At 36.6% G+C, this 9227-nt stretch overlaps 1 pseudogene; it reads right to left on the bottom strand.

The window, feature by feature from the left end:
* Positions 1-298, bottom strand: part of LOC105991359 — a 28254-nt pseudogene extending 27956 nt beyond the window's left edge.
* Positions 299-9227: the final 8929 nt, after the last annotated feature.

Raw genomic sequence — 9227 nt, 5'->3', positions numbered from 1 at the left:
GCTTTCCCAGACATCACACTCTGTTTTCTCGATATCCTACAGGAAGATGTGCCACCTCTCTGGTTCTGCAGCTTCATCAGTTTCTCTGCATGTTCTCTCTCTCATGAGACTGGTGAAGAAAGTACTTGGCAAAGTTCTTCAAAGCCACATCATCTCGGTCAAAGTAGTAAGACATGGGCAGGTAGACATAGGAAGAGTAGAGTTCCAGGTTGATCTGGGGATTAATATGGAGCTCTGCAATTATTTCTCTCTCCATATATATGATAATGCCCACCAAAGCCTCATCAGTGCTGTTCATCTTCCTTGAGTACCCAGAAGTTTGCAGTGGGAGTCTGCTCCTGAAATTTCTTTTGTGAGCTTGTTTTCATTCACATAAAGAAACAATATTTGCCTGCTGGAGAGATAAAAAATGGTATAATGGTGGTACATACCACATATTGAAAAACATAGAAGAGCAGCTAAATTATATATAGAAGTATGTCCAGATGAAAATTATATTTCATGGTAAATAATGTGAAGGAAACTTGCTGGCAACAGCTATGAGAGAAGTAGTTGGTAAGATGGGACTATCTTCTTGTGTAGAAGAGGAAGTACAGGAGATTGAAGATCATTTTTCAGTGAACAGGTTATTTGAGAGATTAAGTCACAGTATTTCTTTTTAACTAGGTATCAATAAAATCAGCATTTATTAAGTTATCACTATGTGACAGACAGTGCATTTGGTCTTATTTTTGTGATAGGATTTATGACTTTAGGTTATTTTTATTGCCAGTGTGTGGGGAAAGAGATATGCTGAGGGCCCAAGTCAATTTATTCAAGGTTTCCCTGCAAGTGAGTGGGAGGTTTTTGTTTATTTTGGGGGAAGGGGTTCAGTCATAGGGCCTGAACTCTGGGCCTGGGTGCTGTCCCTCCGCTCTTCAGCTCAAGGCTAGCACTTTACCACTTGAGCCACAGCGCCACTTCTGGCTTTTTGCTTTTTGCTTAAATGGTGCTGGGGAATTGAACCCAGGGCCTCATGCATGCAAGGCAAGCGCTCTACCACTGAGCCACTTTCCCAGCCCATGTGTGGGAGGTTTGAGCATACATTTTTGTATGCCATCCAAACTTTTTTGATGATGTTTCTGGTTATGAACTTTTGGGAAATTTGGTGAAAACTCTGTTTTTCTGTTCTGTTTTCTGATGAAGCCAAGGACAGATATCCGTAACAATTGTTTGCAGACTATTAAAGATTTCATTGAAATCCAGCAATGGACCCCTGTGGATGTGTTGGCACTTGATTAAGAGCAATGAGCCAATTTCTCAACAAAGTAAGCTTTGAGTATGTTATGGCCTTCAATGTTTTCACATGTGATGTTATTCAAAGGACACTGGCTCTTCCACACATTTCGGCAGCTCCACTTCAGAGTATGTGTACTGGCCACAGAAGAAACAGTTCCTGTTATTTACTCTTGTTTTTTCCAAATGGGATTTTGGGGCCTAGCCTATATTGTGTGCTTGTTTTCAAATGATTTCTGGCTACCTCAAAACAATTCTTCACTGATACTGTTATTAAGAAATCCAAAGTATGTGCAATCATTCAGAGAGAAACTTAAAAAGGGCATTTTAGAAACAAAGATGGCCACAATTAAGTCTTAGGGTGAGGGATGAAGGTATTTTTCCAACAATACAAAATTGTGTCATCTGTGGATATTGCTTTAGGCTATAATTCATATTTCAGCAGAAAAGGCATGGATTTTTAGAGATATTACTTGAAAAATATAACAACTTTGGTTAACTGGTAAAGTTTTGTAGCTTCAGGATATTTTTAATTATTAGAAATTGGATTTTATAACTTGTATGAAAACAATTCAGTGTCACTTAGTATCCAGAAGTTCGCAAATTTGTGATGTATGATGCTGGTACAGGGACAGAATCATCTGATGTACCTTTTTTTTCACTAGATAAAGCTATACATGATGATACATAGCAATTGTAGCAGGTACTTAGTGCTATTTTGATTATAAACAAAAAGCAGATTGAACAAACATAATTGCCTCCAAAGCAAGTGATATATACGAACTATATGAATAGTTCAATTCCAGACATTTGACTTTTTTTCGTTTTGCTTCTCCCCTCCCCAAATTTTTCTTGCCTTTTACATAAAGCCTTGTTCTGATCTGGCTTATGTGGCTGTAAACTAACAGCCATCATTCAAGCATTTTTAATTTGCTTCTCTTTAAAGCAAGATTTCCTGGTTTTATTCCATATGAGACCACTGTTCTTCTGTCTAGCTTCATCCTATATCAGCAGCAAGGCTTAAAGATGAGACTGATCAAAAGTAGAAATCCAAGGTGTAACTGCACCTGTGTGTCAGAAACAGAATGGCTTTCTGGAAAGTAACATCCCAGAGGGATTGTTACTGAATCCCAGCAGGTCTAGTGGAAGTCATGAGCAGTTTTGTTATCTCCTAGGCCACTATTCGGCAGGATGCTGAAGGCAATCATTTTCTTACTCTGCCGATGGGAAAATAAATTGGTATAAACCTTGTAGAAGGCAAATTTGATAAACATATTCCAACATCATTCAAAAAATAATGTTCTGTGATCCAGCAATTTGCTGAAAATACTTGGGTGCATGAATGATTGAATGATATTTCTGGCCACAGCACCCAAAGGAAGAAAAATAACCCTTTCTAAAGACATAACTGATATTCAACCTCTTTTCTACCCCCATTTCTCTTCCTTAAACAACTGAAGAGCCTTAAGTAAATGAATCCTGTCTGCTCTCAGTTTCCTCGTTTGGACAACAAAGCATTTGGGTTGACGACAGTGTTTTTCATAATGTTGTCTGTGTAGACAAGCTATGTGGGAGTGATTTCATCTGCCTGGATGGAATGAAGATTTATGAGCCCAAATCATCACACTGTATGAAAAAGGGACTATATTCATTTTGGAGGAGAAAACTGAGGTTTAGAGAGATTTTTGTTATAAACATTACTGAAAGGCAGTATTAGGATCTAAATCTAGTTCTATTGATTTGAATCACAAATCTTGTTCCATGACACTAAAGTACTAGGGAGACAGGTATATAGACAGGTTCAAGCTTCTGTCCTCATGGGTTTACATCCTAACAGGGAAATCTTTTGATGACTCTTGTCATTTGCTGTATGTATTCCTAACAGTAGCTTTTGTTCAAAGATGATTATAAATTGTTAATTTACTGCCATGGAACTGGTTGAAGATACAATTTTATTTCATTGCAGTATTTGAGTTTTAAAAGAGAGGGATCTCTTCATAGGCTTTATAAGCTCTGTAGATATTTCAATGTCTGTTGTGTCTCAGTACTGGGTTATCATGGACTACATTGAGCAAAACACATATAGCCTGATAAGCTGAGATCACCTCACTAGCTCTCATTCCCCTTCACTTTGTGAAGCTTTATGTTAAATTCAGTTAATTAAGAAAAAGGACCAATTAAAGGGAAGTCTCAACCGGCTCTAGTGGCTTATGCCTGCAATCCTACTACTTAGGAGGGCTGAGATCTGAGGATCATGATATAAAGGCAGACTAGGCAAGAAAGATTCTTATCTCCAAATAAGCACTAAAAAGCCAGAAATAGGGCTGTGGCTCAAGTGATAGAGTGCTAGCCTTGAACAAAAAGGCTAAAGGATAGCACCCTGGTCTTAGGACCAGCACAAACAAACACACATACACACATACACACACTCACAAAGAAAGTTTTATCTAAAATCTAATTCATAGAAATCAAGGAAGTGTGCAACACTCCTGAACAACTACAATCATTTCCAAACAGGAGGATCCATATATGTTAACTTCTTAAAATTCTGAATTATTAATATTTTTATAAGTGGAGTTAAAGAATCTAGTTGCTTTAATGTCATGCTATTTAAATGTCCTTTCATTATTTTTGGTTGGCATTTTTATGAGCTTCTTTGGTTATTGGGAGTAATAGAATTATTGTTGCTTTCTGGAAGATGAAAGGAAAAATGGAAATGATTAAACATAAAATAACTTTTCCAGGTTCAGAAAGGAGGCCCCACATAGAAACAGCAATACAGTCACAAAATTATTAAGTTACTTATTAGAATGCTGTGAAGCCTCATTAACAATTAACAAATTGATCTTAATGCAGTTCTGTTCATTTTGTTAGCAAATTGTCCAGTGGCTTGAGGCGCTGGTTAATAGGATCAGATAATTACTTCCACCAAATGGCAATAATCTAACATTTAAAAGGCCATCTTTATTACATACTATGACAAAGAAAATCCTTACAGAGATTTTTTAAAAAGATAAAAATTTGTTAAGCTTTACCACTAAATCTGGGATCTGGCTCACATCAAGATTATAAATGCCCTTTCTGTAGCTCAGTCACATTTATATATGTTTAATTAAGTTAGAGCAGAGTCAAAAGTTTAGATCTCTAAGAACTATTTAAATTTTTCATAATGATGCAAATGTAGCAAAACAAGAAAGCCAGATTGTTCCTATGGTGAAATTTTTAATTTTAATTTTGTTATTTTTAACTATTTGTACAAAAGAGTTGCCATTCAACAAAGCAGTTTGTAAATACAATACATCTTGGTCAATATCCCTTTCAACATTGTCACCCATCCCTCTCAACCCACTACTTTCCTCACTTTTCTTAATCTTACAGGATATACAATTTCCCCCCTTCTTCTCTTCATTTGGCAATTCTTTCCCCTGACCCCACCCCTTTTCAGTACCCATTTCCTGAAGTTTATTTTGTTGAACTAGACTTTTTCATGATAATGTTGGTGTAAACTAGCAAACAGGCTGATGGAACTTCATTTGAAATCTGATAACAGTGTGAAAAGAGCCACTGCCAAGTCTTTCAATTTGAATAAAATGAGGTACATTACTAAGACCCAGAAGAACACCTTCACCCTCATTCTATTCTGAACTAACTCTCGGAGAAATGCCCTTCACTAAAATTACCTTAATTCAGTAGAAAGGAAATTGAATTTAGGCATGAGCTTCATCCCAGTTGGCCACTGACATTGAGCACAAAATCCACAGCTTAATAACAGACCCAGAACTACCATTTCAGAATTGGTACATGGGGTCTTTAAATTTTTTAGTACCAGAGATGAGAACCAAAGGGATACAGAAATATAAACAGACATATCAACTGAGCCACAGAAGATGCAAACAAATTAATGAAAACTTCTGTAATCTTAAAAAAGAGAAAGTCATTAGTGACAAAGAGTCATCAAGAATACCTAACTGACGAAACAAGAGTATAATCTCTCTATGATGTATTATAGTTAATCTCAACTACAGAAAGCAAAGAATAGTAAAAGCTGTAAGAGAAATATAAGATCATGTACATAGGAAATCCTACCAGGAAAACTGCAGATTTCTCAGCAGAAAATATTTTTTTAAAAAAAGGGGGGGGTCTTGGAGTGATGTATTTCAAACACTCACAAATCCAGCTTCCAACCCAGAATACAATAGCCAGCTAAGCTTTCATTTAAAACTGGAGACAAATAAATACATACAATGATAAACAAAAGCAAAGTCAGTTTATTACCACTAAAGCAGCATGACCAAAGGTACACAAAGATATACTGAACATAGAAAATAACCATGATCACAAAATATTGGAGAAAGCATGTACTGCCAGATGAGTAGGTAGAGGAAAACAGAAAGTGAGACAAAACCAGAATATGGTAGGGGACAAGAAGCAACATGAATTGCTACATATATCTCAATGTTAACACTTAAGGTCAGTGGACTCAACTCTCCAATTAACAGACATAAAATGGTGAGTTGAACCACAAGGTAAAACACAACTCTCTGTTGTTTACAAGAAATAATCTATCTGGCAAACACTGGCTTAGAGTGCAAGGTTGGAAAAAAGTATGTGAAATAAGCAGATTCCAGAATAAGGAAGGCATAGTGATACTCATATCTGACAAAATAGCTTTAAATGAAAAGTAGTAAGAAGAGATAAAGAAGAGCAATTTATGTTAAGGAAGGGAAATTTCCAGCCAGGTGATATAACATGTCAAACTTATGGACCAAATGCCAGTGCAGTCAATTTAGATAAACACTATTGGACTTTAAATAAAAAAGCATAGACCACAACATGATGATAGTTGGAGTCTTCAGTACCTCACTCGCACCAATGAATAGGTGATCTGTGAACAAACTCAACAAAAATCCTCAGGTGCAATGATGCCATAGAACAATTGGTCCTCACAGATGTTTACAGAACATTTCCTCTTGCACCTGTGCAATACACATGCTTGTCAACTGTTCCAAGTATCATTCTCCCAAGAAGACCAAAGTATGGTAGTCTAGTTCATAAAGCAAGTCCAGTAAATATAATAGAATAGAAACACTTGCTGCATTTTATCAGACCATAATGAAATTTAAGCATGGCAAAAGAAACCACAGAAAAATACTCATAATTATGAACACTGAACAAGGAAAAAAGAAAAAGTCCTTCCAATCTAATTGAAATGAAAAAATAATCTACCAGAATATTTGAGACACAGCAAAAGTATTTCTAGTAGAAATCTTTCAGTTAAGAGCCGAACGCGCTAACCAATTATGCCACAGAGACTTGATCTAGTAGAAATCTTCATAGCTATGCAGGCTTACACCATTAAAATGGAAAGATCTTAATGGTTATCCCTTAATTGCTTAGAAAACAAGAACATGACAATCCCCATCCCAAAACAAGTATGAGAAAAAATGATAAAAATTATAGAAGTAACTAGTGACGTAAAAACAAATAGACACAATCACACACACAAAAATCTACATTGTAAGAATCCACAGAACTGAAGGTTGGTTCCTCACAAAAAAAGTAAATGGAGAAAATTAATAAATTGTTAAACAACCTGACCAAAAGAAGAGGAAAAGTCAATAAAATAAATGAGGGATGAAGATGGAGACAAGAATTCAAGTGAGTTTGAGGCTGTAACTCCAGAATATTTATTTTACAAACCTTCAGTCAATCAAACTGGAAATTCTAGTAGAAATGCATGCATTCATAGATAGCATCAAACTGCCAAAGTTGAGCCAAGAAGTTGAAAAGTGCTGAAATAGGTGCATAACAAGTAAGAAAACTAAAAATGACAATAGGATCTTCCAAGAAAGAAAAGTCAGAACCTGATGAATTCACTGCTGATATCTAGATACAACCATTAAATAAGAACATGAATTCTCCTATAACTTGTTCATGAAGTAGAAATTGAGGATTCCTACCAAACTTACTCTATGATGGCAGCATTGCACTCACCCAGACACCATACAGGGACTCAACAACAATAATCACCTAGGAAAATAGTCCACTATTTTGATGAACACAGATACAAATGTCCTCAATAAAGAACTCTATTCTCACTCTTTTCTCCAAGTTAGTACTGGAATTTCTAGCCAAAGCCAAAAGGTAAGAGAAAGAGAGAGAAGTGATTCAAATAGAAGGATAAGAGTAAAAGTATCATTCCTTATAGATGATATGATGTTATACATAGGAACATAAAGATTCAAACTCCAAACTCTTAAAGCTGATAAAGAGATACACATTTGTAGTGCTTCAATCATTCTCGAAAAAACAAGTTGCTTTTCTGTATATCCATAGTGCGCAAATGCAGAGTGAAATTTGGAGAAAAACGACATATGCAGTTGCTTAACAAAACTTAGCAACGAACCTAGTCAGGGAGGTAAAGACTTTTACAATGAGAGCTATAAAACCTTATAGAGAAAAATTGAAGATGAGAGCAGAAGATGGGAATAATTCCCATATTTCTGGTTTGGCAGAGTTATAATTGGGACAATGAGAACAAGGCCAAAGTAATTGGCATAGTCAATGCAATACCCACCCAACTCCCAATGTCATTCCTCTAAGAAATAGACAACCTTCAATTTTACAAGCTAAGGTGCATTACAGTAATGTAAGCTATGCCCTTCTGGCTTGTTTGCCTCTAGATGCAGGTCTGACACCCACCTTTACTTTGCATATCACTGGGGTTACAGCAGTATGTGGTATCATTTTGTAAATCTTTTTGCAAAGATTTGTTTTCATATATATGAGATTTCATATGTATACGAACAGCCTTCTGAGATTCTTCATTGAAAAATTTAGGCAGCTGTAGAGGTAACTTGCTTTTTTGCACAACCATTGCACTAACCCTTGTACTAACTACATGATCCACACCACCACATCTTCAGGTTGATTGGAGATGAGACTCCCATGGGTTGTTCTGCATGGTTCAGATAGGCTCTTGAGGAGCTAGGATTGATGTCTGAGCCACGAGCATGGAACTGTAGAATGGTCTGACTCTGGATTTCACTTTTCTTAGCCCTGCTGAAGTTCCTAGAGCCATGAAGACTTGTGAGTTCCCTCTTAAGTTAAAGGTGCTGGTAGGTAAAGCAATTGGGCTGAAACTACATTTGTGAGCATATTTAGCAATCTATTTGCCTTACTGAACTTCAGTGTGGTATTACTGAATCCCTATGACAGATACGTTTGCCAGAAATGCAGACATTGTTTTAAAACATTATACCAGGTGATGGTAGTATGTGTAGGCCACACAGAAGGGCTGCATTTCTGCACTGAAAAAACATACAATTACTTGGTGCTGCTGGAGAGCATCTGAGAATTCTGTGTAACTACTTATTTTATTTTTACTAGTATCAGTATTTTAAAATCAAGACCTCAAATTTGCTATTGATAAGCTGGTCATCTGCTTAAAATATGCTTTTTGCCCTCCTGTATGCAGGTATTTTTCTGTGAATGTGTGCCTCTCCTGGTGCTTAAACTTGGATCCTAGGTGCTGTCCCTAAGCTCTTTTTAATCAAGGATAGAGCTTTACCACTTGAAGCACAGGTGTTACAATTGGGTATTTGGTAGTTAAATACAGACCATGCATTTGCTGTGCTTAATAGTCTAACCATTTACTGATGGAGCTCCTCCTCCCTCCCCCCTGAATGCTGACAGTATTGGAGAAAAGACTTGTGCGTGTGCTGGTGATATTTGATCATCAGTCCTCCAAGGACTCGGTCTTCTGAATAGCTCGAACTACAGGAAAGAGCCACAAATTAGTGACTCCGTCACATTCTTGAACTAGCTCCCACCAAACATCAGTACCCCTGGCAGAAATGAAGAATACGAACTCAGAAAATATATGATAATCTTTTCAGAATACCAATTTAATAAGATTGGCGAGGAGCAATAGAAACAATATTAGAAATCAT

Source organism: Dipodomys ordii, unplaced genomic scaffold (assembly GCF_000151885.1).
Source record: "Dipodomys ordii isolate 6190 unplaced genomic scaffold, Dord_2.0 Scaffold72, whole genome shotgun sequence".
NCBI classification, from domain to species: Eukaryota; Metazoa; Chordata; class Mammalia; order Rodentia; family Heteromyidae; genus Dipodomys; species Dipodomys ordii.
Note: the sequence above shows the minus strand (reverse complement) of the source record. Positions and strands in the feature narration are given on the sequence as shown.